At 38.4% G+C, this 24581-nt stretch overlaps 1 protein-coding gene across 6 annotated transcripts in view; it reads left to right on the top strand.

Moving 5' to 3' along the window:
* LOC106074422 (uncharacterized) overlaps positions 1-24581 on the top strand; it is a 126257-nt gene that overhangs the window by 48766 nt on the left and 52910 nt on the right. The window lies entirely within an intron of this gene.

The following is a 24581-nucleotide window of genomic DNA, read 5'->3' as shown; positions in this document are numbered from 1 at the left end:
CATCAAGTTCCACTTGCAGTCCACAATGTAAAGCTTTACTGTTTCTATGACAATGCTGGATATACCTATAGGCAGCACAAAAAAAAAGTAAAGTCCCCCTTTCAGACCTTGCGATCTATAGGGCAGATGATGTTAAGATCATCTGTTTCTTTGGCCTAAGGTTCACTAGCAGGGTGTCACGTGGCAAGCATAACGACCAACCGCCTTTACTTTCCCCCAACTTAGTCAGGTACCCATTAGAATTGGGTTGACTCAGGGGCGCCCTAAAAATCCCGAGATTCGAAATCCCAGTCTTCACCGAGATTCGAACCCAGGACCCCAGGTTCGGAAGCCAAGTGCTTATCCACTCAGCCACCGCGCCCCCTATAGGCAACACAAGCTTAAGGTTAAAAAGGGGGGGGGGGGCCTCAAGAAGGTTCAGGGGATATTTTCAATAATTTTGAAGAAATAATACATGAAAAATACATGTAAACAGAAGGGGTGTATAGTCAGTGGGGGAGTTGGCTTTATGAGGGGCTCTATAGCTCAAAAGAGATATGGCTTTACTAAGTGTATGTCCGGTCCTCTTTAAGGAGAGCGGGGGGGGGGGGAGGGGGGGAGTGTGTTATGTCGGCATCACAACGACCAACCGCTAATGTCATGTCAATTGAGGTCATTGAAAATCCCACGCTGATTTGATCTCGAGATCCATCGTTTCTTACGCCAAACATTTTTTTTTTCACTCGGCCACCATGCCCATATATTTTTTTTTATATATTATAAAACCAATCGTTATTAGAAGCATATCACTGTAAACATTAACATGTGTGAACTGTGGCTCTGAATTCCTTCCGCTCCGACCATATGCCGTCACCCGTGACAGAGCCCAACGATAGGTACAAGCTAATTTAAATATTAATAATCGTTACATGAGACTTAATTTCACAGCGTGATTGCATTTTGTCGAAAATCTGGCTAGGTAGCTGTCAAGACTTGACAGTTTGGACTGTTAGTAGAGATGCCGGATTCTATACAATTTTGACATCAAAGAATTCTCGAGACTTAATAGCGGGGTGGAAAAAAAATTTGAGAACATTGCGGTCTTTGTGAAGATGTAATCCCCAAGTAACAGAGGAAGGAGTTCATCTCCTGACTAGGGGATCATGCGTTGTACAGTGTACCGGGATGTATGTGCGAGTTGTGGTAAATGTATTTCTAGAGTTCCTTGTGTAACGGATGCATGTGTAAGTCAGATGTAGCTGAAGTATTTCTAAAGATGATTATTTAGACTAAGTGCGTGCGTACCTTGTTTGATGTATTTCAATCGCGAGTTCTTGGAAAACATGCACACGTCGCAAATATAGAAAAGTACTAACAGGAACACAGACTCAATGACCAAGTTGACTCAAGGTGAACTTCAAACAAACGTTTATTACAGAATGGGCCACAGTCTAGTCTGTCACTGTAGAACGATGTTATCCCCTCAAGAGTCTAGCGGTAACTGATTTTCTACAAGTCAAACTTAATCTCTAACCCCAAAGTCTATGTCGCCATTCTAAAATATCCGTTCACTGTCAGTACATTAAAGTGCGTAACCCAACGAACTAAACTAGCTATCTAACAGTTCCTCTGTCAGTACATTAAAGTGCGCCACCCAACTAACTAAACTAGCTATCTAACAGTTCCTCTGTTAGTACATTAAAGTGCGCCACCCAACTATCTAAACTAGCTACCTAACAGTTCCTCTGTCAGTACATTAAAGTGCGCCACCCAACTAACTAAACTAGTTATCTAACAGTTCCTCTGTCAGTACATTAAAGTGCGCCACCCAACTAACTAAACTAGCTATCTAACAGTTCCTCTGTCAGTACATTAAAGTGCGCCACCCAACTAACTAAACTAGCTATCTAACAGTTCCTCTGTCAGTACATTAAAGTGCGCCACCCAACTAACTAAACTAGCTATCTAACAGTTCCTCTGTCAGTACATTAAAGTGCGCCACCCAACTAACTAAACTAGCTATCTAACAGTTCCTCTGTCAGTACATTAAAGTGCGCAACCCAACTAACTAAACTAGCTATCTAACAGTTCCTCTGTCAGTACATTAAAGTGCGCAACCCAACTAACTTAACTAGCTATCTAACAGTTCCTCTGTCAGTACATTAAAGTGCGCCACCCAACTAACTAAACTAGCTATCTAACAGTTCCTCTGTCAGTACATTAAAGTGCGCCACCCAACTAACTAAACTAGCTATCTAACAGTTCCTCTGTCAGTACATTAAAGTGCGCCACCCAACTAACTAAACTAGCTATCTAACAGTTCCTCTGTCAGTACATTAAAGTGCGCAACCCAACTAACTAAACTAGCTATCTAACAGTTCCTCTGTCAGTACATTAAAGTGCGCAACCCAACTAACTAAACTAGCTATCTAACAGTTCCTCTGTCAGTACATTAAAGTGCGCCACCCAACTAACTAAACTAGCTATCTAACAGTTCCTCTGTCAGTACATTAAAGTGCGTAACCCAACTAACTAAACTAGCTATCTAACAGTTCCTCTGTCAGTACATTAAAGTGCGCCACCCAACTAACTAAACTAGCTATCTAACAGTTCCTCTGTCAGTACATTAAAGTGCGCAACCCAACTAACTAAACTAGCTATCTAATAGTTCCTCTGTCAGTACATTAAAGTGCGCCACCCAACTAACTAAACTAGCTATCTAATAGTTCCTCTGTCAGTACATTAAAGTGCGTAACCCAACTAACTAAACTAGTTATCTAACAGTTCCTCTGTCAGTACATTAAAGTGCGCCACCCAACTAACTAAACTAGCTATCTAACAGTTCCTCTGTCAGTACATTAAAGTGCGCCACCCAACTAACTAAACTAGCTATCTAACAGTTCCTCTGTCAGTACATTAAAGTGCGTCACCCAACTAACTAAACTATCTATCTAACAGTTCCTCTGTCAGTACATTAAAGTGCGCCACCCAACTAACTAAACTAGCTATCTAACAGTTCCTCTGTCAGTACATTAAAGTGCGCCACCCAACTAACTAAACTAGCTAACTAACAGTTCCTCTGTCAGTACATTAAAGTGCGCCACCCAACTAACTAAACTAGCTATCTAACACTTGATAATAATCCTAGATGCTTGGGTATACTGTATGGTTTATAACATCCGATATATGCGAGTACGACCAAGAAACATACACCTTCACAAAAAGGATTAAATAGATAAACCAACTTTAATACAGAATGGGTCACAGTTGAGTCACTTAATATGATGTTGTCCCTTCTAGAGGCCTAGCGGTAACTGTTTCAAAAATCTATCTCGTCACCAAAAATTTCGCGTTCAACGTCTTGACTGCAGTGCGTCTCTAAACTAAACTGTCTAAACAACTGTTTGCAGTGGTAGTCCAATCGTTTTACTTTTATCCTTGCCAGTGTAAAACACAAATACTACAACGAACTGTTTACTTGGGACCACGAAAGTGTCTTATTTAATGAACACCTTAATGCTACACTTATAATTCATTAAAATTCATTTTATAGTAAAAAAAAAAAAAAAAAAAGGTTCTCCCTTTCAGACTTTGCGATCTACGGGGGAGACTTGCAACCTATGGGCCAGATGATGTAAAGGTCGTCTGTTTCTGTGGCCCACGGTTAACGAGGGTGGTCATGTGGCCAGCACAATACAGTACTTTTTCCAAAATAAAGTCAGGTACTCATTGGAGTTGTATAGACTCAGAGGCACACTACAATTCCGACATTCCCAGGATTCGAATCCGGAACCCTCGGGAAGCCGAGCGCTTTACCACGTAACAACCGCTGCTTGATATATGCTACTTCAATATATTATATTAATTATAATAATTTGTAAACAATGTGTAAATGCACTAAAAGATAAAATTATGTTTGCTTTTGTTTTATTCTTATTTCTTCCCTTAATATTACGGAATGTTGTCACCAGTTGAATTACATGAATTAATAGTATGATTAAACAGTGCAATGAAATCTGTTATTAATACAGCGAACTCACCGCATTAGAATAAATGTCTCTTACATAAGATATAATGATATATGTATGAAGTGTGTATATGTATGGTTATGCGTGTATTAATTAAGGTGGAGGTGGTCATGAATGTGTTAGTGATTGTGTGTATTTGCTTTTAATTTTGTTTAGTTATCCTTTGGTTGTTGATATCCTGGTTGTTAATCCTTGTATCATTTTTCTGTCTTAACTCTTTCTCTCCTAACTGACGATACCAACGTTCATTCTATATGTATATATATATATGCCTATATGTAAGCGAGGCAGTGGCGTGGCTAGATTGTGGTGGCGTCCAAATTCGAATTCGATTCGAATCCGGAACCCTCGGTTCGGAAGCCGAGAGCTTTACCACTTAACAACCGCTGCTTGATATATGCTACTTCAAAATTAATTCTTACCTGAGATTATCAAAGTGTAGAACTTGTAGAATCGTAGAACACGTATTAAAAAGTACTACATATACAGAACTAGAAAAACATTAAAAATACTTTTTTAAAAAAGAAAATACCTCTTTTACAAAACTCATAGAACGATTGATTTTCTCTTTAAAAAATGTAGGTTGCTTAAAAAAAATAGAACATTTTTACCCCAACCCTCTTCCCTTCCCCCGAGAGAGATCCCTTCCCCCGAAAGAGATCCCTTCCCCCGAGAGAGATCCCTTCCTCCGAGGGAGAGAATCCTGGTATAGCGAATGTATAGATCTAGTACACTTTATACTATTCCAATGTAAGACCTTTAGACCTATACTCAGATGACGATGCGCAAACATTTCCTGAACATTAATTTAGTCAACTCTTGAAGGATTACGGAAATACCCGAAGCCGTATAGTCCGTTCAGATTTAAATATTTTCTCATTCTCTAGCCAAAGTAAAATTTCTTTCTTTTTCTTGTACTTTGAAAAATTATAATGGTCAAACTAGAGTGTCCCCAAAGTGGCCAACGAGGTAGTAATTCTTTTCTTAAAGATATACATCAAATGTCAAATTTGTAGCAAAATCGCTAGAGCCGTTTTTGAGATCAGTGTCCACCTACCCACGATTTAGGTTTTAGGTTTTCGAAGTTTCCACGAAGAGTAGTAAAAAACAACAACAACAACAAAACAGCAACAAAACAACAACAACAAAACAACAACAACAAAACAACAGCAACAAAACAACAACAAAATAACAACAAAACAACAACAACAAAACAACAACAGCAACAAAACAACAACAACAAAACAACAACAACAAAACAACAACAACAAAACAACAACAGCAACAAAACAACAACAACAAAACAACAACAACAAAACAACAACAACAAAACAACAACAACAAAACAACAACAACAAAACAACAACAACAACAAAACAACAACAACAAAACAACAACAACAAAACAACAACAACAAAACAACAACAAAACAACAACAAAACAACAACAAAACAACAACAACAAAACAACAACAACAACAAAACAACAACAACAAAACAACAACAACAACAAAACAACAACAACAAAACAACAACAAAACAACAACAACAACAAAACAACAACAACAAAACAACAACAAAACAACAACAACAACAAAACAACAACAACAAAAATTCAATGTGTTACTAAATAGGATCTTGTTTCTACTTATTTGTAACAAACATTGAACGTGGAGATGTAGTCTCTTGTCAAGTCTTTGGTTACAGACAAATTATGGCGTCTTCCTTGAACTGCACCTGGTTACCTTTCACAGTAATGGCACGCGAGAACACAACGTCTAAAGGTGTACGTCTGGGAGGGTACTTGTCCAATGTAGACACGCAGTCAACTGTCAACTGTGCTACATTCGATACTATGTCCCCGGAAATGATGACATTTAGTCTCTGCGCTTGAATTAGCGTTGATAATCTCACTTTTGTTGTCAAAGTGCCGCTACCGCCTTAGCGCCACCTCTAGACTTTTGACACGTGACCGCCGAAGCGCTAAATGTCTCTGCCGTCAGTCAGAAGCGTGTTTGCCGACACCTTGTTGTGCCTTGTAGTTGTCAGTGCCGCAGTGACTCAGGAAATAGTTGACGACTGCATTGCCCCGAGGTGTCTTAAACTATTTAGTCACTCCTCCCAGGCCCTTACGACTGGTAAATAAAACGCGTGCACACGCTTCAAATCTTAAAATATAATCTTAAGTCTGTAGTTACTACCGGTGCAGATTTATAAGGGTTTCATGGTTTTTAGTTATTCACATGTGTTTTAGTAGTGTTGCGAAATAGCTAGATCTAGATCTGATTCCAGCCAATACGACTTGAGACATACTGTGGTAATCTATGATCTAGGTAATCTATGATCTAGGTAATCTGTGATCGAGGTAATCTATGATCTAGGTAATCTATGATATAGGCAATCTATGATCTAGGTAATCTATGATCTAGGTAATCTATGATCGAGGTAATCTGTGATCTAGGTAATCTGTGATCTAGGTAATCTATGATCTAGGTAATCTGTGATCGAGGTAATCTATGATCGAGGTAATCTATGATATAGGCAATCTATGATCTAGGTAATCTATGATCTAGGTAATCTATGATCTAGGTAATCTATGATCTAGGTAATCTATGATCTAGGTAATCTTGATCTAGGTAATCTATGATCGAGGTAATCTATGATCTAGGCAATCTATGATCGAGTTAATCTATGACCTAGGCAATCTATGATCGAGGTAATCTATGATCAAGGCAATCTATGATCTAGGTAATCTATGATCTAGGCAATCTATGATCAAGGCAATCTATGATCTAGGCAATCTATGATCGAGGTAATCTATGATCAAGGCAATCTATGATCAAGGCAATCTATGATCGAGGTAATCTATGATTTCGGCAATCTATGATCTCGGCAATCTATGATCTAGGCAATCTATGATCGAGGTAATCTATGATCTCGGCAATCTATGATATAGGCAATCTATGATCGAGGTAATCTATGATCTAGGTAATATATGATCTAGGCAATCTATGATCGAGGTAATCTATGATCTAGGTAATATATGATCTAGGCAATCTATGATCGAGGTAATCTATGATCTAGGCAATCTATGATCGAGGTAATCTATGATCTAGGTAATCTATGATCGAGGTAATCTATGATCTAGGTAATCTATGATCTAGGTAATCTATGATCTAGGCAATCTATGATCTAGGTAATCTATGATCTAGGCAATCTATGATCTAGGCAATCTATGATCTAGGTAATCTATGATCTAGTCACTCTATGATCTAGTCACTCTATGATCGAGGTAATCTATGATCGAGGCAATCTATGATCTAGGTAATCTATGACCTAAGTAATAATATATAATCTAGGTAATGTATGATCGAGTTAATCTCTGATCGAGCTAATCTAAGATCTAGGATATATAGTGATATGTTATTATATTTTCCATACGGACAATAAAGATATAATTATTATTATTATTATTTTAATATGTAATCAGAATACGTTGAATTGACGTGCATTATAATCATGTAAACAAAGCCAAAGTCTTAGACAACGAAATGTTAATGCGGGACATGTGGCAGAGGCCCAAACCGCTTAGCTACGGCTTGGCCACCTAACAAGGGGAATCGAGCTCGAATCCCTACTCGAGTAGAGTTGTGTTTGCTGAGCGCCTAACTGCAGCATTGAAACCCTCTCCCCACCCACAGGTCCACAAAAGAGATCGGACCACATCGCGCACTGAGCATCTATAAGCATGAAAAATCCGCTAGATTCTATGTAAAACCAATTTAAAAAAATAAAAAACGCGACTGGTTGTCGCAAATGATCAAATTTGTATGATTTTAAAACTGAAGCATACACAGTTGTGTTTGTTTTTTATTATGTAAACTAACGTGGAAAATACAAGCCTTTAATTTCAGAATACTTCAGGTACATTCAAATTTAATAAGCACATCTGGAAAGATATGGAAAAGTTGTTCTTCTTAATTGGAAAAACGCCGAAACTTGACGTAACATTTGAATATACTGTCCCGATAAAACAGAGACATGAAACTGTTTAAAAAAAAAAGAATGTTTCTGTGTGAATTTTGTTTGAAATTTGGGAAAAAAACTTTTTTCGTGAACTTTTGGTAGGGTTGTGAAAGTAAAGTTCTTCTTTCGGTCCTTCCGATCTCTGAGGCAGATAATGTAAAGGTCATCTGTTTCTCTGACCCACGGTTAACTAAGTATGCCATGTGGCCAGCACAACGACCAACTGCCTTTACCTTTTCCCCCCAACTAATGTCAGATGGAGTCAGAGGCGCCCTAAAAAATTCGGAAATTCAAATTCCTAGTTTTCACCAGGATTTTAACCCAAGACCACTTGGTTCAGAAGCCAAAGCACTTTGCCGCTCAGCCACCGCGTCCGCTTGGCAGTGTTGACATTACCTTTACAGGTCTTAAGAGACCGTTTGATTGTCAAAAGAGCTGAGCCGAGGCTCTTCGAGCTTAAGGCGTGTAAGCCTGATTGAACAACCGTTCTGTCTGGAAGAGGTCCAAGTCAATGCCTATGTAAAGCATTGCTATTTCCGATGCATCTGGTCCCCGGGCGCATGGACTAGAATACATGGCCGAAGACCGAGTGCACCGGGGAGCTCCGCCGTTTTCCTATGCTGTACCAAGCTAACCGCGGAGGATTTAGTGTAACGGTCCCTTGAAGAACGGTGCATGGATTCTCGACAGGATCGTGAGGGCTCTATTTCAACTTCGCTCCGTGCAATGGGTAAGCTCTCGCCAACCCGTGGACACCCCCCCCCCACGGGAGTTTTGTTTTTTGCTATTCATTTAGCCTAATCACTTCCTTAAATGATCGTTTCCACCCGAGTGCCACGTTGAGGCAGAATAGCGTACCCGGGGTCTTAAGAGACCTGCCGCCATTCTAGCTCTCTTACCCATATATGTCGTTCTTTATTGTGTGTGTGTGTCATTTTGTTTCAAATTGTAGTACGCCCCACGTCCGCTAGGGGGCCCCAGACTGGCTCATGTAAGGGGAAAATGTGTTGACTATAAGAAGTTTCAAAGTATAACAATATTTTGCTTAAAATCATAAATGACATGTTTGTTTTTCTAAAATTCCATTTCTGGTGTCCGAGCAAAATAAAAATTTAATCTATTAAAGGAAGGTAACTCCTAAATTGTCAGTACATCGTTTCATTTAATTCGAAAGTGTTGAGATTTTTAACAATAGTAATATTTATATTAATCATAATAATTTGTAAACAATGTGTAAGTACTCTAAAAGATAAAATTATGTTTGCTTTTGTTTCATTCTTATTTCTTCCCTTAATATTACGGAATATTGTCACCAGTTGAATTACATGAATTATTAGTATGATTAAACAGTGCAATGAATCTGACATTAATGGAAGACGTATTCCAAATTAAAATAAATATCTGCTATGTAAGATATAATTACACAAGTAAGCGAGGCAGTGGCGTGGCTAGATTGTGGTGGCGTCCAAATTCGAAAGTTTTCCCGGGGTCCCCTCTTAAAGGGAGGGGGGGGGGCAAATGAATGTCATAATATTTTTATTTATTAAATAGTACGCCACTGCCTTGTTGCCCTGCTATTCGCGTAAGTCAAAAACACTAGACAGCATTGATCTAGATCAGTGGTTCCCAAACTTTTTCCTTAACGGAACACTTCGGAACAATTTTGCTTTTTTTTTTTTAGAGAGATTACTTCAGGTGGTGGCCTACTAGTTCATTATTCCAGTAGTTCGTGGAACACCTATTCATTAGGGTTCCGCGGAACACAGTTTGGGAAACACTGATCTAGATGATGCTATAGATCAGGGGTTCTCAACCTGTGGGTCGCGATCCCTTTGGGGGTCGATTGACGATTTGCCAGGGGTCGCCTAAGACCATCGAAAATATGGATTGTATACTCTTGTATACTCTTCTATTGCTGTGTGTGTGTAAGGGGGAGGGGTCGCGGCAAAGTGAGGAATTGTAAAAAGGGGTCGCCGAGCTGAAAAGGTTGAGAACCGCTGCTATAGATGCCTTTGCTCTACAGAAAGCACAACATGGGGCGATATGAATTGAAATTTGTCACTTGTGCATTATCTCGCCAATAAACAACGGTATTTATCATTAAAAGAGTCTTAATGATTATTTTTTGTTAATCACTGTCACAGATTACATTATAGAATTGTTTGTACATTTCACTTTTAAAAGAAAATATAAGCCCTCGACATGAGCCTCGGGATTTACCCCTCAAATTTAGACACTTGACAACACGTCAGGATTTACCCAAGGGACGTGATTAGTATGTTTGAATTCTATTGGTTGATTTGAAATTAAACAAAGACATTTTTTAAAAGAGTTAGCGCCAGAGAATTGGCGGGGAGTAAGAAAGTAACGCCGGTCGATAAAATAATGTCCTTGTAGACAGTCACGTTTCTAAGAGCTCTGTTTGAAAAGCCTTTGTAATATGTTTCATGCTCATTGATTTGTAATTTGTACATAAACTGTACTTACGTTGTGTTTAAATAAAGTTCCAGAGTTTTGTCTTATCAAAGAATCGTCAATTGTGATTCTAGATCGTCATTTTTGTTAATTATTGAATTCAAGTAAAATCCCCGGCATAACAACACGTCATACCATCTGCATGTTGTTGTTACAATCACTTATATACTGTACCAATTGAAATTTAGACATATTTATGGAGTACATTATCTCTAGTCATGATGTCGAATGTCAAAATGCAGAGACCCCTAAAAAAGTCAAGCCTTCTCACTGAGCCCCAAAATTCCTTAGCTACGCCACTGATTCAAAAAGGGGGGGGGGTTGAACTTAAAGTCTACTGGCGATAGGATTATGGACAGAATCAAAACCTTTCGTAATGAAGGGAAGAGAAAACCTGACACCCCTACCCCTGATGTATACCATTTAAATACCATTGGATGATTGGTGTAATTGCACTTCATTCTCTCTGTGGCATTTTACGTCTCGAGAGACGATCTTTTCCCTTTGCAACAATCCTTGATACACAGTTTCGATCGCAGGTTGGGCATCTGTAATCACCAGGCGCCTTTGCATTTTCACCCTTCTTTCTGCTTCTGTTGTGTATGACATCTGCAATCTGTGACCCTTCCTTTGTGCTCTCTCTCCATGTGGATCTATCCAGTGCCACTTTTCCCCAGCTGCTAGTGTCGATTTTGAAGAGCTTCATGTCGCATTTGCATACATCCGTATAACGTATAAGTGGGCGACCAGCGGCTCTCCTGCCTTCTATTAGATTGCCATACAGGATGTCCTGTGGAAGTCGACCTACTGGCATTCTACGAACGTGGCCAAGCCAGCCAAGGCGTCTGCTGTTGATAACAGAGCGGATGTCACTTCATTCTACGAATTAGCGATCCATAAGCGTTATATTACACACACCTCATTGGTAATTAGGCAATGGCTAACTATTCAAAGTAATTTAACAATGTCAGTGAAAACTGATCTCCAGATCACTATCGACTTTCTAGTGAGGTTCTTATACCTGAGATAAAACAATGCGCATACAGACTATCCGAGGTCAGCGTGTGGCTCGGAATCCTTGCAAGTTACATGCTTGGCCAATGACATTGACTTTTCACATGACCCGAATTTCGAGGCCTCGTTCTCGTTGACCCCCATGAGGAACATGCGCACTTGGTGTGTCGTCTGCCGTATGTGTTGTTTTTGGGTTCGGTCATATTAAACTCACTGGAAGGGGCCTAGCGTCGTATTCCTGAACCTGGTCACCTTGCTTTGAGGATACCTCAGTTTTGCTTGCGACATCAGTTATCGAGTTGTTACATCTTTGGAATCCTTGGGGCTTTTGCCTCTATTTTTTGTCTCTTTTATGGGCTTTCTTACCTTCTTTTGGGCTTGCTGTTTTTTTTTTATTTTTAAAAAATACATTTACATAATCAATTTTAGAACATGAAGCTTATTAAACTAGACCGTTATAACATGCCAAAAATCAAAATGAAACATGCGTATCATTAATTGAATATCTATGCATATCATTAATTAAATGAACTGTGTTCTAGTAATATTAACATTATTAACGAAAATGGTAATTCTGTCTTTTGACTCTTTGTCACCCTTGGTCTTTGCAGTCATCTTTCTCTCATTAGGCAAATATTTTCTTTCTCTTTCTTTCTTTCCTTATGACCTTTGATCTTATTTTGTACGATGCTTTTTAAAAAATATTTACTATTTATACCAACATAGCTTTTTCTTTTCTTACGTGCAGACTTCTTTCTTAATGACAATTTTTATATCGTTATCTCCCTTGATTCAAAGGATATTACTGCACTGATACCAAGATGACTATTGGAGTCTTGTTCTTTTTCAAGGAGAATTTTTTGAGACGTCATTGTTACGATTTCTCTGCGACTATACTTTTTTTTTTTAATGACAGGGGTCTTGTAGAGTCGTGTCAATATAGCATACTTCCATTTTTAAAATAGTACACATTTTTTGTGATGTTTTAAAATGTTTGTGGTTTTGTTTCCTTGATATGCAGAATTATATTTTGTTTGTATTTTTATAGTTTTCTGACATTGGTTGGGTATCCCATATTACCCATTCACATAGGGTCATACGGAATACTTACCCGGTATTTTAATTTTATAACTGAAAAAGTAATGCTTCAATCCATCTGTTCGTTAGTAGAAAGTTTATTTCGTATATACTAAGCCCATTTGATAATAGCATTTGGTAAAAATGTATCAATTATGGGTTTTATTAACTCTTCTATAACTCTCATATTACCCCCCCCCCTCCTTTCCCCTATATATGCCAAATTATGAGCCTCTATTCAGATAATATATACACATTCATGCCTTTTAACTTTCTATTTTTAGCTTTAGGTATTTTATTTATAAAGATAGTTCATATTGCTGGCTTGCAATTTAGTGATTTTTGTAATACAAACAAATGATCTTTTTTTGGCAGATTTTACAAATGACTTGCTGACTGGAAGAAAATTATTTAACATATATACGCAATGCTTATAATTTTTTCACATTTATATATTAGATAATTAGATATTAAATGTGGTATCAATTTTTATGAATAGTTTTTGATGATCTTTTGAAGTAATGACGTATCAAGCGATGAGCAGGGCGTAAGCACTCACTTTATCTCTCACACAAACACACACACGCACGATAGAGAGAGAGAGAGAGAGAGAGAGATGAAGATTTAAAAAAAACCCAGATCGAGAGATTACCTTCTATCAATTAGAGATGTCGATGTTTTGTAAACTTAGGGGCTACCAGTTGGCTAAAGTAATGACCTAATCCTGGCGTGTATCTTGTCATCAGCAGACGTGGCATGTCGATTGTGTTCCTCTGGAGCAGGCCTCCTGCCGGCCTGTATAGACACAGCTGTCTTAAAACAACCCACACACTGATTTATCGGACCGTTAGTTTGAACGGTCTTAAGAGGGCTCAACATTTGCAATCAGATTGTAGCCGATGCAAAGCAATTTAAGACTTGGAATTTCTGCGTTCATTCTGCATTCGTTTTAGATGGGACTAGATCAAGGCGACATCGGTAATAATTAAAATGCGATTCTACGCTTACATTGAAACATACAAATTCATGATTGTTTCCGAACTATTTCCGAACAACTTTTTATTATCTGACCTAGTGATCGTATGAGCTAGCACATTTTCTATTTATTTCACAAAGCTTATCTATCAACTGTCTGGTTCAAGGTGGGATCACGTGATTTCTCCCACTTCCCATTCTCGGATCAAGGTGAAAGTTGTACACAATTATTCATTGACCTTAGCTAAATACGAATCAACACTAAAAATTAACCATTTGATTAATTAAATAGTGGTAATTAATAAATTTTGTTAAATATAGAAAAAGGGGGGTAATAAATCTTACAGTATTGATATATATGGCTGTAAATATGGAGGTTTTCCCCATTATATAGACTTTTTGTTTTGAATAGTGTGCACATAAGATGTGTGAAGTAGTGTGCACATAACACTTGTGAAGTAGTGTGCACATAAACTGTGTGGAATAGTGTGCACATAACATTTGTGAAGTAGTGTGCACATAACATTTGTGAAGTAGTGTGCACATAACATTTGTGAAGTAGTGTACACATATAACATTTAGAAAGTAGTGTACACATAATAAATATGAAGTAGTGTGCACATGACTAGAGTTGTGTAAACACAGCATGTGTGGAATAGTGTGCACATTGCATGCGTGGAGTAGTTTTTACACAGCACGTATCATGAGTTGAGTACAGGATAGTGTGCACATTGTATAATGTAAAAAAGAACTAAACAACACTATAAGACCGACAGTATCTTTATCTAACATTACAAAGTAGGTTGAAACATCTTCATTCTATGCATTTGCGCCAAAGTTTGTAAGAATTCCATTGAAGGGCGCAGAACCGAAGTGCCCTACTTCCATACAAACAGTCAACACAAACACTCATGCAAAACTTAGATATGAATAATTCTTTTAAAAGAAATAATACAATAAACGTACATAATGTATTTCGCGCCAAAACGACTCGCGCCAAAACGACCTTCGCGCTAAAAACGGCGGGGCCAAAACGGCGTCGCCAAAACGTCCTGCTTCGAACAGTCACAAGATCATGGAATGCCTTGGTATTGCGCCATTAGACTTAGATCTATTAACCCTCTCCGCCAAAGCTGGTAGCACTCACGCTGATGTTGTTTCGGTGACTGTTCACAGCCTTGACCAAATATTTGCTCATCTTTCTTCTCGCCCAAACAATGTCACCGATGCCGTGCCTGTCTAAAACATAGCAAAAGGGGGGGGGGGGTCATTCTCGTCTATAGTTTTAAACTTCTCCACTGCTCGCTCGAATAATAGCTGCATGTATGGGTGGCTGCCTGGTCGTGTTGTGAGCGCTTTGGACTGTCGTTTCGATTGTCTTGGGTTCTATCCCTGCCCTCTGCCCCCCCCCCCTTTTGGCATCCTACGAGGAGGAAATTGATAAAGTCTATTGTGACATTTGTAGGCATAAATTTTTTTTTATCCTTTTTTTTTCTTCTTCTTCTTCTTCCTTGTTCTCATTATAATGTTGGATGGTTCAGATGACTAGACCAGTACATGAGATGGACTGTTGGGACGTTAAGATGACTAGACCAGTACATGAGATGGACTGTTGGGACGTTAAGATGACTAGACCAGTACATGAGATGGACTGTTGGGACGTTAAGATGACTAGACCAGTACATGAGATGGACTGTTGGGACGTTAAGATGACTAGACCAGTACATGAGATGGACTGTTGGAACGTTAAGATGACTAGACCAGTATATGAGATGGACTGTTGGGACGTTAAGATGACTAGACCAATATATGAGATGGACTGTTGGGGCGTTCAGATGACTAGACCAATATATGAGATGGACAGTTGGGACGTTCAGATGACTAGACCAATATATGAGATAAACTGTTGGGGCGTTCAGATGACTAGACCAATATATGAGATGGACAGTTGGGACGTTCAGATGACTAGACCAATATATGAGATAAACTGTTGGGGCGTTCAGATGACTAGACCAATATATGAGATGGACAGTTGGGACGTTCAGATGACTAGACCAATATATGAGATGGACAGTTGGGACGTTCAGATGACTAGACCAATATATGAGATGAACTGTTGGGGTGTTCAGATGACTAGACCAATATATGAGATGGACAGTTGGGACGTTCAGATGACTAGACCAATATATGAGATAAACTGTTGGGGCGTTCAGATGACTAGACCAATATATGAGATGGACAGTTGGGACGTTCAGATGACTAGACCAATATATGAGATGAACTGTTGGGGTGTTCAGATGACTAGACCAGTACATGAGATGAACTGTTGGGGTGTTCAGATGACTAGACCAGTACATGAGATGAACTGTTGGGGTGTTCAGATGACTAGACCAGTACATGAGATGGACTGTTGGGGTGTTCAGATGACTAGACCAATACATGATATGAACTGTTGGGGTGTTCAGATGACTAGACCAGTACATGAGATGGACTGTTGGGGTGTTCAGATGACTAGACCAATACATGATATGAACTGTTGGGGTGTTCAGATGACTAGACCAGTACATGAGATGAACTGTTGGGGTGTTCAGATGACTAGACCAGTACATGAGATGAACTGTTGGGGTGTTCAGATGACTAGACCAGTACATGAGATGAACTGTTGGGGTGTTCAGATGACTAGACCAATACATGATATGAACTGCGCAGTTGTTTCCAAATCAGGGAGCTCTCCACGTAGTTTTCTTTCTATGGTTGCTTTGGGGCCAGTGTCTTGTTCGGGTCTCTTGATAAAGAGTGCTGTTTTGAAGGACATGGTCAGGATTCTCTAGGGACACTCCACATGAAACTCATGATGATCTTCTTTCTCTTACTTATACAAGTGGTAATGGAAAATACAACGAGAGTTTCCCTTTCAGAACTTGCGATCTATAGAGCGGAGGACGTGAAGTTATCAAGGGTTTCCTGTGGCCAGCACAACGACCACGCATTTGTACTTTACCCAACTAGTGTCAAGTACCCATTATCGGACGTCCTAAAATTCCGGAAATGAACATCCCTGTCATCGAGATTCGAACCCAAGACTCATCGGTTCGGAAGCCAAGCACTTAACCACTCAGCCACCACAACTGAAAATAGGCTATATCTTTATTTTGTAACTTGGATTTTTTAAAATATTGTTATTATCTTTTGTTAACTACTTGACTTACAAACAATCCAAATACTTTCCCATTCTAAAGAGAACAAAAAGTAAATAAGTTGGTACGAAGCATGTAAGAAAATAGTGACCTATTCTTACGTTAAGTCACCAACAAGTGGACATTGTCCACGAATGTTCACGTATTTTGATAGAATGACATATAGGCTACGACAGGGCAGAACTAAATAATAATAACACATTACAAATCTCACGTCCCTACTTATTGTGTTGGGGGGAATGACTTCGGCTTTTATGTTAATATGTTTCGATGTTTCTTTGATAGCCCGCGACATCAGTAACTGTAGCCAGGGCCGGTCCTACAGATTGCGGGGCCCTATGCGAAACGGCTAGCGCGGGGCCTTGTCTGGGTAGGGATAAGGATAATAAGTGAAAATTAAGAAATTCGTAATAAAATTAATTCGTCATTGCATTTGATTCATATTTTACTAAGTGTAAAATCACGGTCTACAAGAGAAGGTAGTTTTCCAACGAATAATTAATAAACATTCACATCTGCCTTGTAGATTGAGATCGGCGTTTCCCATATTTAATGACACCCTAAAATGACAATTTTGTTTATTTTTAAGGTCATTTTTTATGAGTTTTTAGGATAATGTAATAATTTCAGGAGATTTTCATGACTTTTTTTTCTCGTATACTTTGCAATTTCTTCTTCTTATATAATACAGACGTTACTTCAAAAAAGAAGATGTTTACGTCCTACGCGTCACTGGTTTTCCTGGCTAGCTCAGGCAACCCATTCCATGCTCTAATAGCACTAGGGAAGAAGGAGTATTTGTACAAATTTGTCCTAGCATATGGGATGAGGAGGCCATGGAAACACTGTTATAATTATAATGGTTTAATTTCATAATTTACAACTAGTGTTAGCGCGGGGCCTATGAAAGTGCGGGGCCCACTGCGGCCGCATAGGTTGCAGTGCCCTAAGACCGGCCCTGACTGTAGCCGTGCCATCAGTAACTGTAGCCGTGCCATCAGAAAGTGTAGCCGTACTATTAGTAACTGTAGCCGTGCCATCAGTAACTAGTCGGACCATCAGAAACTGTGATCGTCCTAAGGACATCATTAACAGACTCAAAAACATGTTAATACAAGTTTATACCAGTCTCTAACAAGCCTGTAGCATTGGGTGTGGTCTGCACTGGCCACTCTGCTCAATACTTCAAACAACCAATTAAGCCAGAGTCTTGCTTGACAGGAGGGGCGCTGGTGGGCTTTGTATTTGATTGTACACAAGAAGTTTTGTCTTGAGCAATGCAAAACTATTGTACAAGTGTATCGGTGTGTGTGTGTAATGTGCTTGTGTAGGAAGGGAAAGAGAAAAAAAAAACATGAATGAGCGAACGGTATTCTGGGACGTTTTTTTTTTTTTTTTAAGAAAAAGGGGAAGGGTTGCTTGTTGGTGGATTTGTTGAGTTTGTAAAATAACACGTTGTGTTTGTATTAATGTTTGGGATTTGTTCAGTTTGTAAAATAACACGTTGTGTTTGTATTAATGTTTGGGATTTGTTGAGTTTGTATTAATGTTTGGGATTTGTTGAGTTTGTATTAATGTTTGGGATTTGTTGAGTTTGTAAAATAACACGTTGTGTTTGTATTAATGTTTGGGATTTGTTGAGTTTGTAAAATAACACGTTGTGTTTGTATTAATGTTTGGGATTTGTTGAGTTTGTAAAATAACACGTTGTGTTTGTATTAATGTTTGGGATTTGTTGAGTTTGTATTAATGTTTGGGATTTGTTGAGTTTGTAAAATAACACGTTGTGTTTGTATTAATGTTTGGGATTTGTTGAGTTTGTAAAATAACACGTTGTGTTTGTATTAATGTTTGGGATTTGTTGAGTTTGTAAAATAACACGTTGTGTTTGTATTAATGTTTGGGATTTGTTGAGTTTGTAAAATAACACATTGTGTTTGTATTAATGTTTGGGATTTGTTCAATTTGTATTAATGTTTGGGATTTGTTGAGTTTATAAAATAACACGTTGTGTTTGTATTAATGTTTGGAATTTGTTCAGTGTGTAACATAACACGTTGTGTTTGTATTAATGTTTGGGATTTGTTGAATTTATAAAATAACACGTTGTGTTTGTATTAATGTTTGGAATTTGTTCAGTGTGTAACATAACACGTTGTGTTTGTATTAATGTTTGGGATTTGTTGAGTTTATAAAATAACACGTTGTGTTTGTATTAATGTTTGGGATTTGTTGAGTTTATAAAATAACACGTTGTGTTTGTATTAATGTTTGGGATTTGTTGAGTTTATAAAATAACACGTTGTGTTTGTATTAATGTTAGGGATTTGTTGAGTTTGTCACATATGTCTTAGGAACGTTGTCTTTGTATTAATGTTTGGGATTTGTTGAGTTTGTCACATATGTCTTAGGAACGTTGTCTTTGTATTAATGTTAGGGATTTGTTGAGTTTGTCACATATGTCTTAGGGACGTTGTGTTTGTATTAAAGTTTGGGATTTGTTGGGTTTGTAACATATGTCTTAGGGACGTTGTGTTTGTATTAATGTTTGGGATTTGTTGAGTTTGCAACATGTCTTAGGGACGTTGTGTTTGTATTAATGTTTGGGATTTGTTGAGTTTGTAACATATGTCTTAGGGACGTTGTGTTTGTATTAATGTTTGGGATTTGTTGAGTTTGTAACATGTCTTAGGGACGTTGTGTTTGTATTAATGTTTGGGATTTGTTGAGTTTGCAACATGTCTTAGGGACGTTGTGTTTGTATTAATGTTTGGGATTTGTTGAGTTTGCAACATGTCTTAGGGACGTTGTGTTTGTATTAATGTTTGGGATTTGTTGGATTAGCAATATGAATTAAGTGAAAAAAACAACAACAACAAAATAATGAAACTCTATTGACTTTATTTCTTTGATACATTAACTTACCTAGTGGCTAACTTGGACAGCTTTTGACCTTGTCAAACCTTTTATATATTATGTTTTTAATTTGTTCTTTATCCTCGCTTATAAGAATACATCCAGCCCCCAGTGAGACACAATAGATCTTAGTATGGCCAGCCAGTGATGAGCCGGATTCACAGGCCTGTGGCTCAACTGGGTCAGCTTACTACAGGCACTCCTTATCCTGACTTCCGGAACTGTTTAAAATTCAACCGCGCGATCTCACCCAAAACGAGGTTATTGAGACCGTGGAATTCGCTTTTTGCGGGTTTTCTTTCTCTTTGAGACACTCCATCCCACCTTTTCGTTCCATCAAATAACCTCCCCTCCCCCCACCCCAGCCCCATTCTTTGTGATGTTTATATAAAGTGTTGGATAACAATTTCCTTTCTTCCGTTCCCAGCATCCCTTTACTCCCTCACCTCTCTCCCACGGCCTTGACCCCTTAAAAAAAAAGAAAGAAGTAGAATATCATCACTGTTCCTGCCATTTAAAAAACAACTTTCGACCTGGTCACGTCTTCATTTCTGCGTTTGTGATCTATCATTTTAATTAGAATATCTGCCGGACATCACACACTTGATTCGTTTTGTTTTATTTCGTTCTTGTTCTGGTTCTGTTTTTTTAATTTCCCCTTTTTTTAAACTCTTTCTCTCCTAATCGACGATACCATCGTTGATTTGATCTCATTAAATTAAATGAATGTTTAATTTTAGAAATTGGACTTTGCGTTATATAAAAAGAGCATGCATTCCCCTTTAATTCTATACCCAAAATACAACATTGTCTGATAACAAACAACAAAGCTATTGAAGCTTAATTATAACAGGGGCAGTGAGATAGTAATGAACAAAATGGAGAATTCCTTCGAAACGTTGGAAAATAATTACGGAGAGAAAGAGTTAAGTCACTTGTATGTCGCTTGTGTGTGTGTGGAGGGCAGACGACTCTCAGTATGAACATTGATTATCATCTTTTGAAAAAAATAATAAAGGTGAAGATTTAATTTAAATTGATAGAAGGGAGTCAGAGTGGTCATTCAGTCTTGACCAAAACATTATTGGCCTAGGTCTTGTTTCTTTTTTTTATAAGTTGCGGACTGTCACTTGGTGTACGCGTCAATGTTGCCATGGAAATGAGAACAGGAAATTGTTACAATTTGTCTTCCAGCTTCGACGCCGAAAGGTGACTTCCGGTACCAAAACAAAAAATTAAGAGATCTTTCGATGTCTGATTTTTCATCTGTCCCTTGACTTTGGTCTTAGGGGTGTGCTGTGACGGTTCGCGTAACGAAATCCCTTCACTTTTGCCGGTCAGCGGCTGTTTTTAGCAGGATATCAAGAGAGGCGAGTGTCGCAACCCGTGGGCAGTGGAGACCAATACCTTGTTGCCATATCGTACAGACATGTGACGTGGCATCGATCTATGGGTCTAAAGTGCCCACAGGTTGTGATGTCGCAGGTCAGTGTTGAGGCCTTCTATTCCGACTGGTCTAGGTACAGCACCCAGTCGCTCTGTAAGATATTCTGTTACAACAGACGTTTGTAACGCGCTAAGCCTAAGTCTTTATGTTCACTCAAGAGGTCCGTATCATTCAGGCAACGCGTTGCAAGTCTGAGCAAAACAATTTGGCATTTTGTTGCAAAGCTTGTATTAACTCAGTCTCTATGTCTGGTACAGCATTCATTCTCCCACTTCCCATTCTCGGACCAAATTGAAAGTGCACAATTATTCGTTGTTCTTGACAAAGTATGAATTCATCAAAGCCTTAACCAGTTACTTCATTAATTAGTGATAATTTGTAGATATAGTTTGATATCTAGTATATAAAACAAATATTAACGTATTGATTTATAGCTAAAAAGTTGTTTTTTTATATTTTGCATGTTACTATTAAACAAATTTTTTTTAAAGATTCGAATAGCCCTCTTTACTGACTGACCTCTTGGGCTTAGGTGTGACCTGCTTCTTTGAAATACCTGGTACACTCCTCTTCCCCCCCCCCCCATGTTCTCCCCCTCCCCATTAACTATCTGTTAGAAGAACGTGACTACTGGACAGTTTGGACGTCCAAGATAAACACACTGGATGTCCAACTTGAAGGGGGTCGGACGTGTGCAAGGCTGGAGGGCATTTTTTTAACGAGACAACACAAAAAGTTGACAAGTTGGTCTTGGTAAAACTGGGTGAGATTTATAGCACAGAGGATGTCATGCGGCCAGCACAACGACCAACCGCGTTTACTTTCCCCAGCTAATGTTCATTTTTATCTGTCTCAATACTGCATCATTGATCAGTTTCTATGGAGCAGTGTTAATCAGTTACCTAAAAAGAACATGTTTCATCCCGAATATAGAATGATTGAGATACTACAAAATGGCACCCAGCGGGTACCAATGGTATATATATATATATATTGATGGTAGATTGATATTACCCGTGGTAGGCGCTCCTTAGTTTGGGTATCACTTATATACTGGATTGGATTTAAATGTATGTCAAACATCGATAATGTTTCCATCACTTTTTTAAAATATTTTATTTGTCACGAAAGTAAAAGTAGAGTGTGAAAATAGGTTTACCCGTTCAATCGACATATTCATATCCAACATAAAATACTGTGAAAACGGGTTTACCGGAATATTTGAAAAGTTTGGTTCTCATATAAAGGTACAATTAGCTATTTTTTAAATTTAATTTTTAGGGCTTCCGGGTTGTAGGAGGATCATTGAACATACACTACAGTCTCCGCCATGATCTAAGGAATCAGGATGGCTGCCTGGTCGTGCGGTTTGCGCGCTGGACTGTCGTTCGGATTTATCGACGGTCTATGGTTCAAACCCTGCCCGCTCCCATCCCCCGTCGTCCTGTGGGAGGTTTGGACCAGGAAGTAAACTATCTTCAACTCTGAAGGAACATCCGAAACATGTAAAACATTTTTTTTTTTACAATATTCATACCAAATTTAACAAGATTGATCAAACGGTTTGGATTCTTATACGGGACATACATACAATACATACATACTCCTTACAATTTGCTTTATATTTTACATACGTTGTGGCTGTAACAGCTTATAGTTCAAGTTCTCGTGATTATCTTCAAAATCAACATTGAACAGTATTTCAGCAGGTCAAAGTTCAACATACAAGTGGTGACCCATTAAGTTCAGAATGGAAGGGTTAAAAATAATTAAGGCATAGAAGACATGAAGCTTATAGACACATCAAACTGTGCTTATAGACCAGCGGTTCTCAACCTTTTAAGCTCGGCGACCCCTTATTACAACCCCCCCCCCCCCCACTCTGCCGCGACCCCCCCCCTCACACACATACAGCAACAGAAGAATAGACAAAAACAATCCATGTTTCCGATGGTCTTAGGCGACCCCTGGCAAATTCTCAATCGACCCCCAAGGGGGTCGCGACCCACAGGTTGAGAACCCCTGTTATAGACACCTCAAACTGTGCTTATAGACACATCAAACTGTGCTTATAGACACATCAATCTTTGATTGTAGGCACACTAGACAAAGCTTAGAAACACATCAGACGAAACCCACCGGCACACCAGACTTTGAAATGTTGTATCGCTTCAGTAATGGCCTTGAATCTTGTATTTTGAAAGATGCTTTCTCTCAGATGTCTGGCAGTCCTAGAAGAAAGAAAGGCACAAAGAAAAAACAAACATACAAACAAACGTACAGACTTGACAGACGATTTGCTATCAGACGAAATAATTATGTGTGCCTCTTTTCAGTTGGAGTTGTTCTGTACGTTTTTGAACCCATCTCCAAACATTTTACACTTGAAGTATATAGCTAACACTTGACAAAACCTGGATTATTACTACTGTCACTTAGGTGTCAATTTCTATGTTGTTTTCATTTTTATAAACTATGAATGTTTTCATTTCGTGAAACAACAGTATTTCCCCAATAGACCAAAAACAGCTCATGGAAGTTACAAATAAGCAGGAATATTTCCAATAGAAGATTCTGATTCTTTCTTGGGAAAGAGAAGAGAAGATAATAAGCAAGATCAGTCAATAAGTTTCAAGCTTCATATTAAATCAACATTTGCGAACATATTTTTGAAAATTAAGTTACACCGTGTGTTAAAATTGTGTGTCCAATCTTTTCGTGATTTCTACTTGAAGAGTTAAATTATTATTATTATTATTTAGAAAGAGGAACTCTTGTTATCTCTGCACCTAACAAAAGCTCCCCGGTATACACTGGACATTTATTGCTATTCCATTGTTCACCATGCTATTTCGTTGTCATAAGTACGAACCGAGGCTATTGCAACGCTCAAAGACAAAGTCCACATATGTTGTATGATTATGTCTATTTATTTGTTTGTAAAACTTGCCATCCGTTTCGATCCATCCATGTTAATCCAAAACAAATGTCAGTATGATTAGTTTGACTATAAGCAATGTCAAGTCTTTGATTTTTTACACCGAAACATAAAAAGAAATATGCTAGCAGTGTTTCCCAAACTTTGTTCCGCGGAACCCTAGTGTTGCGCGAGGCCTGAATATGGGTTCCGCGAACTACTGGAGTAATTAACTATTAGTCCACTAGGTGAATTAATCTCTCTCTAAAAAAAAAAAAATGTTCCGTTAAATACTCAGAATTCGCAATGAGTTCCGTTATGGAAAAACGGTTGGGAACCATTGTGCTCGTAGTCTGTCTTTAAGTCTGCTTAACGAGTGATTGCCCTTGCATAGACTAACGTTACAATGTACACTTATCTATATCAAAAGTTTGTGTTAAAAAAAAAAACAACCATCTAGGATCAGCATCTGCCCTGTGAAACAAAGCTTTGGGACCGTTCTTTTACCTAACGACTGTACCAAGACTTATT

The sequence above is a fragment of the Biomphalaria glabrata genome, chromosome 4 (genome assembly GCF_947242115.1).
Source record: "Biomphalaria glabrata chromosome 4, xgBioGlab47.1, whole genome shotgun sequence".
Lineage (NCBI taxonomy): Eukaryota > Metazoa > Mollusca > Gastropoda > Planorbidae > Biomphalaria > Biomphalaria glabrata.
The sequence above is the reverse complement of the archived record's forward strand: the minus strand, read 5'-3'. Positions and strand labels throughout refer to the sequence as shown.